The 21,561-nt window shown below is 42.4% G+C and overlaps 1 long non-coding RNA gene across 4 annotated transcripts in view; it reads right to left on the minus strand.

Annotated features, from left to right (window-relative positions):
- Positions 1-556: 556 nt before the first annotated feature.
- The window catches only part of LOC143678080 (uncharacterized), an 86,177-nt gene continuing 65,172 nt past the window's right edge, over positions 557-21,561 (minus strand). For 3 of the 4 annotated variants that reach the window (XR_013173050.1, XR_013173049.1, XR_013173047.1), the window contains one exon: positions 10,561-14,143. This is a non-coding gene — a long non-coding RNA (uncharacterized LOC143678080). Of the gene's footprint in view, positions 6,738-10,560; positions 14,144-21,561 lie in introns of those variants that run through there. The other variant, XR_013173048.1, reaches the window with a different exon arrangement.

Raw genomic sequence — 21,561 nt, forward strand, 5'->3', positions numbered from 1 at the left:
TAATGGCAGGGGTCCTCTCCCAGGAAACAACACTCCTCCCCAACTCATTTGTGCCTCATCAGAGGGCTGACTGGCCTGGAGGGGCTCCAGGAATCAACCCCTAAATGGCAGCCACAATTGCAATGGACGACTTTCTTAATTGCCCGTGATGCTTGTGGGTGCAGCACAAACACAAAGGTAGCTATTAGGCTGCTGGAGTTGAAGCAGGGCTGCATTTTGCGCCTGTGTGAATTTAGTGTTCCTGGGAGTTGAGAGGCCAGAGCGGGTTAGAGCCATCATGGGGCTGTTATTATGGCCTGGCAAGGGCCTGCTATCAGCTTCTTGAAACCCTGAAGCAATTTCACCAGAATTGCAATACCCCTAGAATTTCCTAACCAGGGCACCCGCTCAGCCCCAGTGCTCTTCACCCTCACGCAAACACTTTCTCTTTCTCTTTCCCTTGTCTTTCTTTCGCTTTTCTCCTTTCTCTCTTGTTCTTTCTTTTTCCTGATTTCTTTCTTTCTGTGTACCCCCCTCACCCCATCCCCTCTCTCTTTACCTCTTCCTTTCCTCTGTTTCTTGTTCTATCCTCTCTCATTCCCGACCCCTCTTCTTCTCTTTTTCTCTTCTCTTCTCCTCTCTTTCTTGCTCTCTCCCTTCTCTCTGCCACCCTCTCTCCCCTCTATTTCCTTCTCCCTCTCTTTCTTGCTCCCTCCTGCCTTTCTTCCTCCCTCTCTAGCCTCTCTCTTTTCCTCCACCTCACCTCCTTAGCTCACAGCTGCAGACTCAGAACTGTGCAAAGACCAGAGCATCAACCCCCAGCCCTACCCTTAGGTCCAACTCCAGCCCAGCCCCTCAGTGCTCTGGACCTCAAAAGAGAAATGTGTTATCTACACTCATCTCCAATACTTTGGGGAGGTTGTAGTGGCCTAGCAACAGCCTTTTTTGTTTCTGTATTTCCCTGTGTTCGCCTTTTCCTTGGTCCCCCTGAGAGTGCTCAGTCCCTGCTTTCCTGCCCTCATAGCTTCAGCTCACATGGGGGGACCTGAAGATCTTGAAATAGAAGGAGGACTCAGAAAGACCCAGTGAGTCAGAGGAAAGTCTTGGGATGCACTGAACTCAGAGCTCCCAAACCCACAGCTCAAGGCACAAAGCTGCTCCTCCTTAGGCACAGACTGGAAGGACCTGAGTGTGAATCCCCCAGTGTGGTTTCTGAAGGTATCTGGAGGAACCAACAACAGATTGTCTGATTTCCATCTCTGAGAGTTGAGAGAAATGGACCATGGAAGAGAGTTAGATATTCCTGTACAAATGGCTCAAAGTGTCTGAATTCAAATGGTTTTCTAAAACATGTTGCTTGGTTCAATAAATGTTTATGGGTGAATGAAAAGATGAGTGAATGAATCCATGTGCAAATAAAAGACTATTGGGCGGGCCACAGTGGCTCAGCAGGTAAGAGTGCTTGCCTGCCATGCCTGAGGACCTGGGTTCGATTCCTGGTGCCTGCCCATGTAAAAAAAAATAATAAAAAAATAAAAATAAAAATAAAAATAAATAAAAGACTATTAGATCTCCCTCCCAAGAGATTCCTGGAGACTAAAACAATACTAAATCTGTATGTACTTTCCTCAAAATAAGGAAATGCATGAGGCAACATTAATAAGGCTTTCTGTTCTAGTTTGCAAGGTGCTGGAATGCAATATATCAGAAACAGAATAGCTTTTACAAGGGGGAATTTAATAAGTTGCAAGTTTACAGTTTTAAGGCCATGAAAATGTCCAAAGTAAAGAAAGTCTACAGAAATGTCCAATCTAAGGCATCCTGGGAAAGATACCTTGGTTCAAGAAGGCCAACGATGTTCAGGGTTTCTCTTTCCATTGGAAAGGTACATGGCGGACATGGTAAAGTCTGCTAGCTTTCTCTCCAGGCTTATTTCATGAAGCGCCCCCAGGGGCATTTTACTTCTTCCTTTCCAAAGGTCTCTGCATGGACACTCGTAGCTTCGTGGAACTCAAGCCTTTTCCAAAATGTTTCCCCTTTTAAAGGATTCTATTAAACTAATCAAGACACACCTGGAACGGGTGCAGTCACATCTCCCTCTAATCAAAGGTCAATACCCACAATTGGGCATGTCACATCTCTGTGGAGATACTCTGATCAAGTTCCAAACTACGGTGCTGGATAGGGATTAAAAGAAACAGCTGCCTCCACAAGATGGATCAGGATTAAAACATGGCTTTTCTACAGTACATAATCCTTTCAAACCAGCACAATTTCCAACAGGAGGAAATACCTATCCTTGGGTAACTGTCCTTCTCTTCCTGAACCCAAATTTCCTTGTCTGTACAACAGTTCACTAATGATCTCCTCTAATGATCTCAAATGATCTTCCTACTAATAAAACCTTCGAGTTCTGTGACATCGTCAGGATGAAGGTGTTTCGGATTCTTTCACAATTTTAATCCATGTGTACAATGTCCTCTCTGGGCCTTCATCCCAGCCAGGACCTTGGCGATTCCCAGGTATCCCTGCATAGCCTTCTTGGATAGAGCTGAAGAAGCATGGAACCAGCAACACAGGTGCCCTTTCCATTTTGCCAACCTTGCCAAAATCCTCAGTATCACAGGCAGAGAGGGCTCTATCTGAATGACTGGGTGCAGAATATTAAAGTTCAGCTCCTTCACCTTCAATTGGGACAAACTCTGATGCATAACTTGCACTCCATCATTCCTTCCCAGAATGAAACTAAAGCTATCCTCTATGGGTATTTACCTGAAATTCCATGCTTGCTTGGAATTCTCTGTCCTGCATGCTTCACTCCCTTTTAAATTTCTTCTGGGAATACTTCCTTAATAAATCACTTACATGTCAACACTCATCACAGGGTCTGCTACACAGAAACTGATCTAAGACAATAGGACATTCAAACTCAAATACTTCCCAGAGCCAGTTAGGAGATGTAAATATGAGAAGGGGAAACATTGGAGAGCTCATACACCATTGAAAGGCACACCATCTAAAGAGGGTGGCCACCATCATCTCCAGCTAACATTCTCACCGCAGTCATGCAGTTGTACTACATGATATTCTGATTTTTTTTAAAAGCAAGAGAACCCATGTTCTCACATTTTTAAGTGTTGAAATCTTTTTTTAAGCATCATTTAGGTCAAAGAAAATACATCCACAGGCTGGATTCAACACTGACCACTAGATTCCAACCTCTGATGCATTGGTTCAAATGCAGGAAAGAAATACAATATATGGACTTTACTTCTAGCCAAAATGGCATCCAATCAAGAATAACCAAGCATTTAATAGAGCAGAAAATATGACCCATAATGAGAAGATAAATCAATCCATCAAAACCAACCTGTAATTGACCCAGATGGTAGAACCAGCACACAAGGAAATTGAACACAGTTATACTGTATTTTATATGTTCAAAAAGTTAAGAAGATAGAGACATGGAAGATGTTTTAAAAGACCCAAATCAAACTTCTAAAGATGAAAACTAAATAGTCCGAAATTAAAAAAAAAAAAAAAATACACTGGTTAGAATAAAAGGTAGATCAGCAATTGCAGAAGAAAAGATCAGTAGATTTGAATATATAGCAATAGAAACTATCTTTGGTGATCTGGAGTTATTACTCCAGAAAAACATGTTCTTAATTTTAACCCATTCCTGTGGGTCTGAACCCATTGTAAATAGGACCTTTTGATGAGGTTACTTCAGTTAAATTGTGGCCCAAATGAATTAGGATGGATTTTAATCCTATTACCGGAAGCCTTATAACAAAGGGCACAGGGAAAAAGTCATAGGGAGTAGCCAAAAGCTGGAAGTCAAAAGAACCCAAAAGAGAAAGAAGAAGTCACCATGTTCATTGCCATGAGACAGAAAAGTCAAGGACCACCCGCAGCAAGCCCCAGAACACCACAGTCTTCAGGGAGAAAGCATCAACTTGCTGATACCTTAACTTTTGGAATTCTCCTAGCCTCAAAACCGTGAGCCAATAAATTCCTGTTGCTTAAGCCATTCATTGTATGGTTTTTGTTTTAACAGCTAGGAAACTAAAACACTATCCAAAATGGCACACATTTCCAAACTCATTCTATGAGATCAGACCAAAAAAGAAAAGGACCACAAAAGGCATTACGAGAAAAGAAGATATGTTCATATTCTTTATGAACATATATAAAAATTCTAGGGCGGTGCAATGGTGACTCAGTGGTAGAATTCTCACCTGCCATGCTGGAGACTGGGTTCGATTCCCGGTGCCTGCCCATGCAAAAAAAAAAAATCTAAAGAAAACGCCAGCAAAATAAATCCAACAATATATAAAAAGGGCAATGCCCCATGACCAAGTAAAATTTATCTCAGAAATATAATGTTGGTTTAACAAATCAATCAACAAAATCCATCATATTAACAAACTAAAAAATAAAGTCATGTGATCATTTCAATAGACATAGAGAAAAGCATTTAACAAAATCCAGCATCCCTACCTGATAAAAACTCAACAAAGTTCCAGGAATACAAGAGAACATCTTTAATCACCTACAGAAAACCTACAGTTAAAATTCATACCTAACAGTGAAAGACTGAATAGTTTCCCCCTAAGATCAGGAACAAGTTAAAACTGCTCTCAACACTTGTAGTCAACATTATACTAGGCATTGTAGTCAGCACAATAAGGCAGTAAAGAAATAAAAGGCATCAAGGTTGGAGAAAAAAAAGTAAAAGTATACTTACAGATGAAATTATCATCACTATGGAAAATCCAATGGTATTTACAAAAAACTACTATAACTCATAAATGAGTTTAGCAAGGTTGTAGGATACAAGATTAAGAACAATTCTATTTCCATATACTGTCAATGAACAATCAGAAATTGAATTTTAAAATGTTAAGTATGAAATACTTAGGGATATATCTGACAAGAGGTGAGAAAGGCCTGGACACTAAAGAGTAACATTACTGAGAGACACTTAAAAAGACTTAAATAAATGTAGATATATACCTTAATGATGGGTCAGAAAGCACAATATTATTAAAATATTAATTCTTCCTAAATTGGCTTTGATATAATCCCTATCAAAATCCCAGCAGGATTTGTTTATATAAATTGACGAGCTGATTTTAAAATACATACGGAACACAAAGGCCCTAGAAGAGCTAAAGCTAGTGGGACAACTATCTGATTTCAAGATGTATTATAGTCAACAAGACTGTGTGAAATTGGCATAAAGATAAGTAGATAAATCAATGGACTAGAACACAGTGCAGAAATAGACCACTCGCAACAACTGATCATTTAAAAAGATGCAGTTAATTTATCCAGTTAAGAAAAAAGACTCTTAAACAAATGACGATAGAACAATTGGATATTCATGTGTAAAAACAATGAACTTTAGTCCATAACTTGCACCATATAGAAAAATTAACCCAAAACATTCCAAAGAGTTAAATGTAAACTTATTAAATTTATCGAGGCAAATACAGGAGAAAATTTTTTGACCTTGGATTAGGCAAAGATTTCTTAGATATGACACCAAAAGTACAATCAGTAAAAGAACAAATTGTTAATTGGAGTTCACCACAATTAAAAACATCTATTCTTGAAAAGCAAAATGAAAAGACAGGTCACAGAATGGGGGAAAATATTAACATATAATATACCCAATAACGGACTTGTAGCCCAATTACATAGAGAACTCTCAAAATTCAATAATATAATAAACAATCCAATAAGGAAAATAGGTAAATGATTTGAACACATACTTCCCAAAAATGGTACATGGATGGTAAATAAGCAAACAAAAAGATGTTAGACATCATTAGTCATTAGAGAGATGCAAATTAAAATGACAGTGAGAGCACTAAGCAACTATTACAATGACTAAAATTAAAAGGAATGGCCGTACCAAGTGTCGGTGAGGATTGTAGAGGAAGTAGAACCCTCATCCACTACTGGTGGGAATGTAAAATATTACAAGTACTTTGGTAAGCCATTTGGCAGCTTCATATATACCACGTGATCCACGCCTAGATATTTGCCCAATGAAAGCATATGTCCATACAATGATTCATACATGAATTTCCAAAGCAGCTTTATTTCTAATAGCCAAAAACTGGAAATAAACCAAATGCCCATCACCAGGTGAATAAATAAACAAACCATGATACATCCATACAACGAAATTCTAATCAGCAATGAAAAGGAATTAACTATTGACATATGCTATAACATAGATGAATCGCAAATTCACTATGCTGAGTGAAAGAAGCCAGACAAGAGTGTACACAATGGATTATTTCATTTATGTAAAATGTTAAGAATTTTTCTATAGAAATTTGTCTGTAGAGACAGAAAGCAGATCAGTAGTTACCAGGGGAGGAGAACAAGAGAGAAGGATTACAAAGAAACTTTTGGGGATAGTGGATATGTTCTTTATCTTACCTGTGGTGATGGTGTCAGGTATATACATGTGTCAAAACTTATCTCATCTTATCTTACACTTTAAATATGGACAGTTCATTGAATACCAAATATTCCTCAATAAAGCTGTTTTTAAAAACAGTGTCTGGCAGACAGAAGGCACTCAAAAATACTTGTTAAATTTTATAAAAAAGAAGAAGAAAGAAAAGAAATGGTTAGAAAAACTTAAGGGCCCACCATGTTTCCAGGTTTCGTTCATTCCCTCTCTCATGCCTTTATAGGGCCTCCAGTAGACTGCACGTTCATTATTTAATTAAAATCTAAGAAGAAACGAGAATGTATGTGAATTTCACGGCAGGAACCAGAGCTCTTAATTTTGTATAATCTATATAAAAGCATTTCTTTCATCAAGGCATAAGACCTTACTTAGGCTAAAAACTGTGCTTATAATAGAAGTATCAGTATATTATAGATCAAATATGATACACGAATGAGTCATTTGTTCTTACCCATTGTGTACCATGAACCAATCAGTATCTACTAATAACCTCATTATGATTTTTTACTATATTTGTATTAAACTGTCTTTTCCCTCTAGGAAGGAACCCTCAAATGACCATTTCATTCCGAGTCTAATTCATGACTTTGTATCCAATAGCTACTTCATTTCTCCTCATTTGTAATTAAAGCATTTTTCATTCACCAACCCATATTTCTTCTCTCCCAATTATTTTCATAGTACCCCTGTGGGAGTAAGGAAATCAGACACATTATGTCCTTCTTACAAAGGAGAAAACCCAGGCATAGAGAAGTGAAAAGAGCTGCCCATGGTCATAGCCAGCCTCCCAGATGAAAATGCAGAACCTCAGATGGAACTGTTGTCGTTCCCAAGAAAATGGGAAGCACTGTCTCCGGTAAGTGCCTCACAGAAGCCATGACCTTCACCAGCTCTCTGGTGTTCTGTGAGGTCATCCATAGGCTTTCCAAGGCCTGAGCATCCTGAGCCCTATCAGCCAAAGACACGCTGGCTTTCGGACCTCAACTGGAAGACTATCTCAATCCAACGACTGAAAGGCCAGAAGATTCCAAGGGTAGAAAGCCAATGTGGATGCCTTTCACCTAAATCTGCTCTGACCTCAGAGCCAGCAGACAGTTTAAAGAGATCTCAGGCAGCACCCCTGCTGGGAGCCCAAGGCCAGGAAAAGCAGTGTGCCACATACATTCAACCGCCGTAAGACCACTGGAAGACCACCATAAGACCACTGTAAAACTACTGTTAAGACCTTCTGCCTGGAGTTGCAGTCCTTAGAGACGGGAGGCAGAGATGGTAAGGCTGTTCCAAAGAGAAAAGATAGAGAATGACAGAGCTGGTCTCACAGCCTGAATTCCAGGAGCAGATCTTACAGCACTTATTCCACCACATAAGATGTTATCCCATTACAGGGCCCCCTACAGTAAGGCCTCAATCCCTAAAGGTTGTTAAAATGCCAAAGGCCAGCACTCTAAGCCCCAGACTCCTTAGAGCCAAATGATTTCATAATCAATTTATTCAGTCACCAATAGGATTTACATAGAATTCAAGATGGGGATATAACTCAAGATGCCAGGGGAGTGTGGTGCTGAAGGTCATAAACCTTAGTGTCAAACTTGCTTTCAGACCTAGCTCAGTAGCTTCCTGGCTGTGTAACATCAGGCAAGTTACTTTACCTCTCTGAGCCTCCTTTATAGAATGGGTTACCATGAGGATTAAATGAGTAAATGTATGTAAAGAGCTTCAATGGAACACAGAGTACACAATAAGTGCCCACTAGATAATAATTATAGTTATTGGGAAAAAAGGGGGGGACAGAAGAAGGAAAGAGGAAGGATCTAGACTGTGGAAGGTTTGGTGGATAGGTCCCTGAGGAGTAGAGGGGGTAGGAAAGAGTATTCAGGAGATCTGAGCCAAATGGAGCCAGGAAAGGGCAGGTGGATGCTAAAAGGAGACATGAGAGGCCAACAAACCCTTTTCATCTTCTGTTTTCTAATGATTGTTCTCATTTTACAGTTGATAAAATTGGGACTCAGATGGCTGCAAGGCAGAACTCCACACCATCTCTAGTTTCATCATGGGTTCCTGTCCTTGTGGTCTCTTCTCCTTTCTTTGTTGGGACTGGAACCCTTCCCATCTGGAGATACACTGCAGACAGGATGTGCCTTTGAACAACCTCCTTCCAGCACAGCTCAGGGAATGGCTGAACTGCTCAAGAGCCCTCCTGGCCTTTACTCTATGCTACCTATGGACATACTTTGGTATGCCCACATTGTGGGACCCTGATGAATGGAATCCTGCCCTAGGAAAAGCCCCTCAAAGTCCTGCAGCTCACCCCCCGCCCCTGTTAGAAGTCAAAGAAGCAGATCTTCCAGCACTCATTCCACCACATAAGCTGCAGCACCTATTATGGGCAGCTCTGTGCTAAATAAGCACTTGGAGTGGGAGTGTAGAAAGGAACATAGAGATAAATCATCCTGGCCCTACTTACAGGGAGAAAAGACACCACCCAAGTCACAAGGTTGGCTGCGACAAGTGCCTTAGAGGCAGATGCACAGATAAAGGACTCTGGGAGTTCCAAGAAGGGAGTAAAGCCTTCCAGTTGAAGATCAGGGAGCAGGCATTTGACCCAGGTGGCATTTCTGTGCCCCAGACAGCCAAATCCATGGGGCTTTATCTCCTGACTTTCCCTGGTGAGATGTGGGAACAGGTGATGGAGGCAAGTGCACCTTCATCCTCAAACCCTGTCACACCCTCAGGCTCTAAGATCCCCCACTCCACCCACCTCAGGCACTTTGAGAGCTCCCAAATAGAGCCTTGCTGGATTTATATGCAGACAGGAGACTCTGGACCTGAGGATGACTTGGGAGCCAGCCAACTAAGAAGACAGTTTTGATCCCTCAAGAGGCAGTGGGGGAGTCAGATTTCATCCTTTCTCTGCCTTCAGTTCAGCATGTGTCTTTGGTTACAGGGGTCTGTCTTGTACCTCAGTCATTCAACAAGCATGAACTGAGCCCTCTCTGCAGTCCAGCCCTAGACTAAATGCTGGAAACTATAAAAAAAAAAAGGGGGGGGGGGAGGGTATGGGGCACACAGAACAGAAGGAAGCCCAAACTTCACCTCTTCCTAAAACCTCTTCCTGATTATTCCAGGCTTCTCAGATACCCATTCCTTCTTTAATTTGATCATCCATTTATTTTAATTTGACTACTCATTCATTCATGCAAGAAATATTTATTGAGCCCCAGCTCTCTGCTAGGTCTTCCTTCCTCCTGGAAAAGTTTATTTTCCTTGCACAAGTGCTTCTCAAACTGAGTTACATCGAACTTCTGCAGGAGAAATACGAGGGGCTTGTAAAAATAAGGATTTCTGACGGTTTCCTTCAGCCCCATCATCATTGGTAAAATCAGGATTTCACCAGTAAATCCAGGTGTTTTTTTTAGCCAATGCCCAGGGGAGGTTCCAGTAAATCTCTAAGTCTGAGAACCACTGACTCACAGCCAACTTAGCTCTTCCTTGTTGTGTCTTGTGTTATTGATTCTCATTTTCACACAAGATAACTTTGCCAACCCAATTAAGTTCATGTTTCCCTAGACCAGGACCAGGGGTCCTGCTCATCTTCTCTCCCAGAATACTCACACTGGGCCCAACACATTGGACATGAGTAACCAAGAATGAGGAGTGAGGGTATATTTCGAAAAGTATTATGGATCTCCAAAAGGAAAAATTCCTGGACAAGGCTAAGGTAAAAAATTATTTAACGAGTAGTAGATAAAGCACAAGCAATTATCAATCAGAGTAGACTCCAATCCTAAATGATGCTACACCCAGGGCCGACTTCCTGGGCACATGACCTATGCAGGTGCACAGGACCCCAGGCTTAGAAGGTTCCCATGTTGAGTTCAATGCTGTTGTCACCATCTGGAAAGTCTTAATAATTTTACTTGGTGTTTGTAAGGGAACCTCTATGAGACAACGGAGCATGCTCAAGAGCAGAGGAGACACAGACAATATGTATGTCCTTCATTCTTTGCCACTCTATTTGCATATAGCATTTGCAATGCCCTGTGATCACAGGATTCTAGTGTCCTCACAGAATCCTGTGAGGCAGTGCAGCAAGACTCAAAGGGAGTACAAGGTAAGCATGTTAAGTTTACAACTGAATAAACTGCAATACTGATAGCCCCAAGAGGCCACATTTTCCCTTAGAACCAGAATTTACTTCACATGCAGAAAAAAGGCAATGTCTTCTAAGAAACATGAATAATCAAGGAGCCCTATCATAACCTTTTTTTTCTTGTGTTGATTCCCTGTATTAGCCAAACATTTATGTTAAAAATGACAGAGAAGGGCGGGCCACGGGGGCTCAGCAGGCAAGGACGCTTGCCTGCCATGCCAGAGGACCCGGGTTTGATTCCCAGTGCCTGCCCATGTAAAAAAAAAAAAATGACAGAGAAGGAAATGGAAAGATTGAGCAACCCATAAATCCTTTTTCTTTCGGTTACTCTTCATTCATCAAGAAGCTGAAGGTATAGAGTGTTGGTAGAATATTTGCATATCAAAATTTGAAATAAAAACAATATAGTTATTTCTGTACAGCATTCCCACTATATCATATGAAATGATCAGGTAATTTCAGTGATTCCACAAGTTAAATGCTCTTATATTTGCTTTAAAATTGGTATTGCACAATGTAAAAATAAACAGTAAAAGTTATGCTAAATTTAATTTTTATTTACTTGGAACTACATTAAATAGCAAATTAAAAACACCATGAGAACCCAGGTTTGATTCTCAGATGCACTCAAAAAAAAAAACATCATGGGAGAAAGGAAAATGCTTTATATTTTAATACCTTTAATGGCACTTTTTTCCCCTGCTTTTTGAACAAGGAACTCAACATTTTCATTTTTCCCTTGGGTCTGCAAAATATGTAGCCATCACTGGATACACCAATACAGGTACATAGCAGATGAATACTGAATAACACTGAAAGAAATTCAGGCATGCCGGAGCTGACTCTTATGGCTCATCCCAGCTCCACAACAGTCAACTGTGTGTGTTTCTTCCCAAGCGCAGGTTCGGCAACATCACACTGTAGCTAGCAATCAGCCTTGGTAGGAACAGTAAAGCCATTGATATCGGCAGACATTGCAATCAGGTTTTTCTCCAGAGAACTGATGTTAAACTTTTATCAGTGCATGCCAAATCAGAAATCATCTGGTCCAGCCTCCTCAGGACATGGAACCTAAAGGAGGAAGTGATTATCCAAGGCCCTAGCAGGGAGCCTGTCATACCCTGTTTCTAGGTCCAAACATGGAAAGGAGTGACCCTGGAGAGTCCATTGGAAACCAAGGCCCAGAGTGAGTGATATCAGAATCCTGCCCCTGGGGATGATGGAGGTCCTCCTGGGATCCTACAGGGGTTAACTGGGACTGACTATGTCCTCCCTGGTTTGTCCTGACACCAAGCAAGAAGGGTAACCTTTGCTTATAAACAGAGTCTCCCTCCTAGAACATGCCTCTTGGCCCATAATTACTTTCAGAGCATGCTGTTTCCACTTAGAGAAACCTGAGCTTCCTTCCAAATGGCACCGGACATGACCTGAAATTATATGTTTGTCTTCCGAAATGGACAAGCAAGTCATGCCTGCTGCCTTCGAGTCATAATACACTAGGGTGTAGGAGGGGCTGGAGGGGAGTTGGCTGAAGCACAAGAAGCTGTGCCACAGGGTGAAGCTGAGCTGGAAGCAGGGCTCCTGCTGGGTTCAGCTGCAATAAGAATCCTGCGTTTGAACTCTCTACCCATGCCTGGACCCACTCAGGGTACAGCTCCACAGCCCAGGCCACTAAGCACTGTTCAGTGCCATGTCTCAAGCCTTTGCTTGTTAATGCAAAACACACTTGCCAGTCACTCACTATGTGACACAGCCCAGAATGAAATGTTTATCCTGTCCTTATAGGACTCCCAGTCTAGTGAGAGAAACAGATGCGAAGGCAAAAAATCACAATTTAAAGGAGACTACGATGTGATCCTTGAGAGAAGGAGGAAATATGATTATTTCTGGCCTAGAGGGAAGGGTAGGATCCAAGGAGGTAAAGACAGAAGAGACAACATCTGATCTTGGCCTTGAAGGATGGTTAGGGCTGCAAAGGCATCTGGGTAACCTTTATAATTTCAAAGCACTTGCATGAACTGAACATCAATTTCTTATAACCAGGCTAGCAAATAAATTAAGACAGATTGTATTAGTTCCACTTTCCAGATGTAGAAAATAAGATTCAAGGTGATTTACCCATGCTCACATAATTAAGAAAGAAAGGGCCAAAAATACAACAGACGGAAAAGGAGGTAAGACATTAATTATCATCTAACCAGAAGTGGAGCTTGTCCTAGAAATTCATGAGAGGGGTGATTTTCTTTTCTCCCTTGATCCTGATACCAGGAGCTCTCCCATACTGTTTACTCTGACCTGACTCTACCACTGGCTTTCCTTCTCCATAAATGTACACCCAGCTTCTGGCCAGCAGCAACCCCGATTCTTGAACCCCCTCAGTCCCAAATGCCCCCATGACCCTACCGCACTTTCATAGGCCAGTGCCAACAGGCCAAGGGTGTCACAGTGCTTCTTAGATTGAAGGACAGGCAAGTGCCAGACAGTCGAATGTGAGGAGCTGAATCCTGGATGCAAAGTCTAGGACTCTCAGAATCTCATCCCAGCAGCTCTATTGACTCATCCACAGAACCATTCTATTGCTTGGCTACAGAAATTCTCCAAGAGAACTTGTGAAATACAGATTCCCAGGCCACACCTTTGAGAATTCTAGTTTAGAAGGTCTGTGTCAGGGCTGGAAAGTTTATATTTTAAATGTCCAAGATGATAACAGGAAGCATTCACAGGGTCTCTTCATTCTATTTGGACTATTTTATTTAAGCAATACTTGTAGGTACAGGGGCATTCGTTGTATTATTCTGCAAAATTCATTAACATAAAATAGAAAACTGAAAAGTTTTGAAGGCTCTCCAGGTGATCTGAAATACCCAGTTTAGGAAACTAGTCCTCAAGGCTCTTGGGGTTCCCTTCATCCATCAGCTCTGTCTTCAGGTAGAAGTGTCCTTCACTCAACCCTCAGAGATTGTGGCCCACATTCCCTCAAGATTTCTGGGGAAGAAGCAGTAACTATCTCCCTCTCTCACTGGTCCTTTGTCTCACCTCCCTCCCTGACAAACAGCCCTTCCCATAGGCTAGCCTTCATCCCACCTGCTGCACTCGCAGCCCCTATTTTCAACTAACCCTTGATACCAATGAAGAACCATTTCCTTTCATACTTGAGGAGGATAGAAGCATACATAATTGAGGGCATACAAGAGACAATTTTTTTAGATGAAAATAATACAAAGCTTTGAACCAAGCTTTTTAGGATGAAATAGGAGTAGGTGTGGGAAAAGAAGAAGGGGGAGGAATAGGATCTTTCTGACACTTCCATAGCAAGAAAAGGGCACAAAGACAGAGCTAGGTTTAACGTATACTCACAGCACTCAATGACCCCTGCCTCTCCGCCTGTTTCACAGAGGGGCAAAACTGAGGCCAGGCATGGCAGGCTGCCTGTCCACTGGAGGTACAGTGAATCATCAGTGGGCGCCAGAAGCTGACCCAGCAACTGGTCTTCCAGCCCGAAGTGGTCACCACAACTCCTATAAAGCCAGAACACAGAGGCTTCAGAACTGGAGGCAGAATCCATCCAATATCATGTGGTTTGCTCAGAGAGCCTTTTATTTACTTTAAAACATAGACATATAGAGAGCTGCATGCACTCCGACATATGTGAAGCAAACTCGGCAACAATGATCTACAAAACCCCAAATTGTCCCCATTAGGTTCCCAGCAAGCTCTTTGCTGAGCATGACTGGACCTCAAACCCCATTGCCTGGACAACCTCCAGCTAGTCTTTCCCACTCACTCTGGAGTCTGAAAATCCCTCATATGATCCATTGTCCCTGTTCTTCCTCCTCTGCCACATCATCAGAATTCACTAAGTCTACATTCAGTTCAAATTTTTTTAAGTTTTTCCTTTTTTCAAGATTCTGAATTACATTTTAGATAACAGAGCAATCATATCCTAGGCTTCCCAAGGGTGACCTGTCAATAGAGGAAAGGGAATCTAGATTGGACACTAGAAAGAAGTTCTAAATGTACCCAATACAGCGTAGCACCATTGTGATGGTCCCTCAGACAGCGAGGAGTAGCCTCTGTTAGTATTCAGTAGCAGTTCTTGGAGATTATTGGCTTTGAAAATTTTGAGGCTACACCAGTTTTTGTTCTCTGTGTGGCTCAACTGAGTCCCTAAGCAAAAAACTCAACTCCCTGTGGATTCTCCCTGTGGGCATAAAGTCATTAAAACACATACTGGGAAAATTCAGCCCACACCTTCAAGGGAACAGAGACCTATATTCTCAGGGATGGTCAGCATAATGGTCATCATCTCCAAAGATGATGAGCTCTGGAGATGATGAGCTCTTGAGGTATGGCCAGTGCCCTTCCTGCAGACAGACATTCAGGCTGACAGTCTTTGCTCTCTGGGATTTACAGTCAAAAGCAGATGCAGTAGAATAAACAGACTCCTGGGCACAAATGTGTTGGTCATTTGCCTGTTTGCTCTGCACTCTCTGGCTCATTTTTGCCCTGCTCTCAGAAAACTGTCATTTCCTCAACTTCCTTGGCCCTCTGGCTTCATGATATGTCTGGACAATGGGAAACAAAATAGAAAGCTGGAGGGCAGAAGAGAGAGACCAAAGTATTTCTTCTCTTTCCTTTCTGTTACAGGCAACATCTCAGGCAATGGCAGCCTCTACTGCCGGACTCAAGATCTCACCAAATAGGCCTGTGGTGGTTTCAGCTTCTGCCTCATAACCACGGTCCTGGTGGCTGGTAATGCCACCTTTCCCCTTATTTATCCTCCAGGCCTAGGGGTAGTAGAAACTTTCTGATATCATTAATTACTGGCTTTTCTTATCATGCAGTGTGATTTTTCGGCTCTTCCATCCTCAGGTAAACCATTCCCAGTGTTCAGCTCTTTGTAAAATACTTAGAGTGGTTTCTGCTTTTTGTCTGGACTCTAACTAATAGAGCAAATGACAGAAACTCAATTCAAACTATGAATCGGTTGCCTCACTGAAGGAAACTTTGCTCCAATTCTTCAGCCAGATGGGGTCTGGGAACTCCCAGAGGTGTCAGTAGCTGAAGCCCAATCCTCTGCATTTCTAAAGAAGTTCAAGAACCATACAAGACCTTGGACCAGCAAATGGGTCTGAAAGAAAGAGGCCACACTTCATCTGGCGCAGGACAGCACAAGATGAGCATCAAGATGGCACCCATTGAAGTCTATGCTTAAAATACTGATTATTTTGTATTTTTAAAATGTTTACTACAGAATGTCAGAGTTGAAAGAGGGGGACTGAGAATGATCTGGGTCAACTCTTCTGCTATATTGAAAGGGGAATTGAGTCTCAGAGTAAGTAAATGACTTCTCCAAGAGGCACAGCAAGATGATGGCGAAGCCCATTCCCTTGACTGCAATTTGTTTAGACACTGCTTGGCCTTTCAATTGCTTAAAGAATTTGGTCCTAGGGACACTTCTCTTAGCAGACTCTGGGAAACATTTATACCAGTATTGCTAAGGGGAAACTTGGTTACTAAAAGAAGTTGTATTTACATTTAAAGTGATAAAGTGGTATGTCAGGAGATTGAGGATTCTCCTGATCCATTAAAGAAAAATATAGGGATTGAAAATATCACGAGGGCAAAGACTACACCAGATTCACCACTTTGTTCTAAGTGCTCCCTGACACATAGTTGGTCCTCAGTAATTAGGGTGAATTAATCAATGAGATTGGAAAATAATTCCCCTAGAGTAAAGAAGCAGAGCACAAAGTCTAATATTCTCTCACTTTTGCATTCATAGGGAGAGAGCAGAGCACTGAGATTTAGTTTTAGGTTGCTGATGGAAGTGTTAGAATGACAAACTAAGGGATAAACTAAATCATTCAAATAATTTAGTTATATTTAAAAAAAAACAAAACAAAAGAATCATTTCACCACTCAGAATGCTTTTCTCAATTTAAAGATCAAGAACAGTTAGTGTGAAACATGGAAGTCATGCTTACCCTTGTGGGGTCTCATTTAAATAGGTGTCATAAGAAACATCCTAATGAAGTTTTAGTTATAAAATTATTATCAACATCTTCCAACTGCAATCAGCATTAGGAAAAAAGCTACCTTACCGTACTTAGGGGTTTGTTTCTTTTTTAATTTTCTTTTTAAGGTTTCCATTTACTAAGAAATGGTTTTAATAAAGAGTCTTCTTCAGTTTCAACATGTGGGAATAACTCATGCGTAACAAAGGGCCACCACCGCTGCCTGCTCTAATGGCAGCTCACTTCTTTTGAGACATGAACAAACCCTGTACAATCTGAGTCAGCAAATCTACATATGTAGCCACAGAGCAAGAAGTTAGCGGAAGCTAACTGCCCTGGGCCCATTCTTTAGGAACCCCACTTCAGCCTTCCTCTGGCCTCCATGTTAAAGGGTCCACAGGGCTATGGGGAAAAGTGCTGCTACTGAACCAAACTCTGGGTACCTGCACAGTCCTCTGTCCAGGATTCACCCTCCCAAAACTAAACTGTATCACTCCATGAACAGGGACATGTAGGGGGTGGCCAAGTTAGGATGCATGAGCTGGCAACCACTTATACGCAAACAGGAAGCTCCAGGTTCAGGTGGGAGCTGGAGGCACAGAAAGCAGAGGGGTGGGTGGGAATCCAAGGCAGTTCTCCCTACCCCAGGGCATTCCTCACAGAACTCTAAGGGGTCTGAAATTCTAAATGAAAACCTGATCTCCCTGGTTGTTAGAAATCCTCTTGTTTTTGTTTTGATTTGTGAGGAAAGAGAAAAGAACACATAAGCTTGTAGCTTTGTTGATAACTTTTGAGCACTTAGCCATACATTCTATGGACCTCTTCTTCTACTCCTTCCCAGGGCCCCAACAGTGTCAGGGTTGGGCCTGGCTAGAAAGGAACTTCTCCCTATTAAGCCCTTGGGGACCCTCTGCTATGTGGTCCAAAATCTGCAGGGAAAATTGGAGGACCCATGTGGTAGTTAGATTCAGGTGTCAACTTGGCTAGGTGAAGGTGCCTAGTTCTATTGCTGTGGACATGATCCAACGGCAAGTGAACCTCATCTGTTCCTTATTACATCTGCAGTCAGCTAGGAGGCGTGCCTGCTGTAATTAATGATGTTTGATTTAATTGGTTGGTGCTTAAATGAGAGAGCTCAACGTAGCACAGCCCAAGCAGATCGGCATACCTCATCTCAGCACTCGCAGCTCAGCCCAGGCCTTTGGAGATGCAGAAAGGAATCACCCCGGGGAAAGTTGTTGGAACCCAGAGGCCTGGAGAGAAAGCCAGCAGAGATCACCTCATGCCTTCCCATGTAAGGAAAAAACCTCAATCGAAAGTTAGCTGCCTTTCCTCTGAAGAACTACACATTAATTAAATAAATCCCCTTTAAATGAAAGCCAATCTGTCTCTGGTGTGTCGCATTCTGGCAGCTAGCAAACTACAACAACCCATATCCCAGAGAAGAAATCCCCTCTCAGGTACTTCCCTAGGACTCATTAATTCAAGCCTCCAGCCCTTCTCAGACAGAAGGGGAAAAAAGCGTTTCCAGAGCAGTGGAGTGTGCTGCTTGACAAGCTCAATGCAGTTGCTAAGTCAGCAATTCCTAAAAAGAAGACATTGCACTGAAAGACCTTATGGTAGGGAAAGGGGAGGGATATTAAAGGGAGTTTAGAAGGGCAAAGGGAGGTGACTTTCTTTGGAGTCTTGATTCTCTGCAAGGCTTGGAAGGATTTCAGGGGGGTGTGAAAGGGGTGGAGGAAGTGAGCAGAGGCATTCCTGGTTTTGCCAAATCTTGGAGCAGGGTGCATGCAGGAGTAGGGTTTGGCTCTAAACAAGGTAACATTTGGGGTAGCTGGGTCCAGGGAGTTCTCAGAACTCTGGAGCCTCAGGACAAAGCTCTCAGGGCTTCCATCACTTATAAACAGAGCCACCTCCCCACTAAGTACAGTAAGCACATTGCCTAAGACTGCCCTATTTTTAGAGGCCCACAGAAATGTCCTTATTTTAATTTCTTTTTAAAATCTGAATAAAAAATAAATACAATGAAAATGAGCACATAATCAGGAATCCAACCTGGATTGCATTTGTCTTTTTACCAATGTAGTCATAAAGTATAATTTGTAATATTTTTCCATGGAGGAAAGGTCTCAGTCCACAGAAGTCAGACAGCAGTTCTGAGAGCAAGAGGCCCTGTGGGGGGGTAGGGAGGAGTCTGTTGCTCCAAGGGGAGGACATGGCTCAGGTCTGAGGACCTCCTCAGTGTCCATCAACTCCACCAAAGTTGTGAGTGCAGCAGTAGCAGAGTGAAGGCAGGAATTCAGGTAAAGGTCTAGTAAGCATCAATAAACACTGGGAATTACTAAGAACTGTTAAAGTCCACTGGCCACCAAGAGATGGTTTAGCATAGCATGTTGGTTAAGAGTAGAGGCTTTAGAGACAGACAAACCTAGGTTCCAATCCCAGCTTTGCATCTTACCAAAGGGGAGACTTTGGGCAAGAAGCTCAGTTTCTCTAATAATAAAATGCAGACAGAACCTTCATAGGGTGGTACTGAGCCCAACATGAATAGCTGTTCAATTAATGGTAATGGCAATAGGTATATAATAAGACAGAGGCAGGTATCCACAGAGTGAATGAGAGGTACCTCCTATCACAAAATATCTCCCCTTTCTAGCCTATCTCTGATATCTTCAAATCCCTCATTCAAATGTTTGATCTTTGTGTGTCATCCATGAAAATGTAGACAGGAATTTCTAAGCCTAGTAAGATAGTGGGTTTAGGTAAAAATGGTGGAAGAACAGGAGTTTGAACTTCATAGTGTTTACCAGTTCAGCATCCAGAAGGCAGAAAAAGCACTGAGTAAGGGTATCTGGGATAATCTGAACAACAGATTTCTAATTGAGGATGAAGCTGGGGCACTACCCAGGGAGAGACAATCTAGAACGGTCCCCACTCCAGGGGGATGGGGGCTTTGTAATCTAATATACTTAGCTAGATGGGTTGGTTCATCTCACCGTTTGCATTAATATGCCCTGAAGACATCATTTCATCTATACCTCTGCCTCCAAGCAGGCCTATTTCTAAAAACTCCAAAAGCTAAGGGATGCCAGGGGACCTCTCTGTTTCTAGAATGTGCAGCCCATTCCCTCTCCCCCTATACATCTTAGCCAGTCTACAAGCATGTTTCAAAAATGGCATTGAAGCCACAAGAACTTTCTAAGGATGTGAAAATCCCACTTGACCTCTGCCACTCCCCTCACTCATCTGACTTAGACCTCAGAGCTCCTACCTACAGAAGATACTTTTGACAGAGCAGAAACTTAATTCACAGAGCCCATTTTGCAAACCTTTTTTGTTCTTATGGCTGACTTTTTTGGTAATCGAACCTGGGTCTCTCACATGGATGGCAAGCATTCTTTCACTGAACCACCTGCACACCTTTTTCTTTGTTTGTTTGGGTTTTTGTTTGTTTGTTAACTTTTTTTTTTACGTCTTTATGTTCTGGTAAAGGAAAACACCAGCTAACTCCAGACCAACATCTGTCTTTCTAAAAAATTACTTTATTGGACTAAAATCAACCAAAAGATTTTGGTTTTAGTTTCCCAAACCAAACAACATGCATGGCTCCAGGTTCCAAGTTTCAAACCTTTCTCCCAACCAGCTCACTCCTGATGCAGAAGCAGAATACTAGTCAAATCAAACAAACAGAAGAGGAAAGGCGGGTAGAGCTGGGCTCATTCCTTCTGGGCCAGCTGCCTGATTTCCATGAGGCTGAGCCTTAGCCTTTTGCGGTCCTGCCACATGGTTGGTTATGATTTGAGGCTGACAGCTGCACAGGCAACTGCAGAAGCTAGAGCCTTCTGATAGCTGCCCACACATGGAAGGCAACAAGACTCACTTGAGACAAAAAACATACCATGAAATTAAGGCATGGATCAGAGAACATCAGGGCCATGAGTAAAGGACATTAGAAATAATTTATTCAAAAGCTCCTGGCTCAGAAATCAGCAAATAGACTTGAAGAGATAAAGCAACTTAACTAGCAGCATTAAAGTAACTTAACTACCAGCATCCCGGGCCAGTATTCATCATAACCACTTGCTTCCTTATACCAAGTGACACTGCAAGGAGCCAAGTGGAAAATTCTGGATCTCACCATGCTTGCATTTGAAGTGTCAAAAATAAGCAGAATCTAGGTTGTCTCCTCCCAATCCACCTTCTCCCACTCAACAATAGCTAAATGAACTCAGCTGAAAGTTTCCAAAGAATTTCAGTTTGGGGCCAAGCCCAGAGATGGAAACTTTTAGCCTGGTAAGAGAATTTAGCAGGAAGCAGAGCAAGTGAAAACAGAAGGATGGAATTAGGAGGTAATGAGAGGGTCATCACAGCTTCCGCACACCCATCTGCAGAGGCCCAGCTCCAGGCCCCCGCCAGCCTACAATCTCCCCTCCAACAAGCACCCAGCTGCCCCATCACCAGCACCCTGGCAAGTGAGCACTTGCTTCCTATCCCTAGGGCCTGATTAAGGGAGAATGCATCTCTGGCCTTTGTCCTCTGTACCTGGGCAGTTCATTGTCTAACTGTGCCTTTCTTTTGGAGACATCCCAGAGAGCACTGAGCTGGGCTTCCTCTGGGGGCTTACAATGCCTGGCCTAAGGGGGGAGTTGTTGGGAGCTATAGACCTCTGCAGAGCCTCTTGTTCCTGAAGGAGGCTTGGAAGTGATACAAACTCTTTCAGGCAAGAAGCCTCTGTCTAAGTGTAAAAGCTGGTAACTAAGGGGAACCTCTCATTACCAGGATGTCCAAACTTGCCATTTGCATCTCCAAATAGACTTAACCATTTCCCTATCATGAGAATTCTTCGCTAGAGAAGGGTGAGAACTGGTCACACCTACTAAGGCTGCTGTCAGAGTTAAATGAAGTAATGTGTGTGACGC

This window comes from Tamandua tetradactyla, chromosome 3 (genome assembly GCF_023851605.1).
Source record: "Tamandua tetradactyla isolate mTamTet1 chromosome 3, mTamTet1.pri, whole genome shotgun sequence".
Classification (NCBI taxonomy): domain Eukaryota; kingdom Metazoa; phylum Chordata; class Mammalia; order Pilosa; family Myrmecophagidae; genus Tamandua; species Tamandua tetradactyla.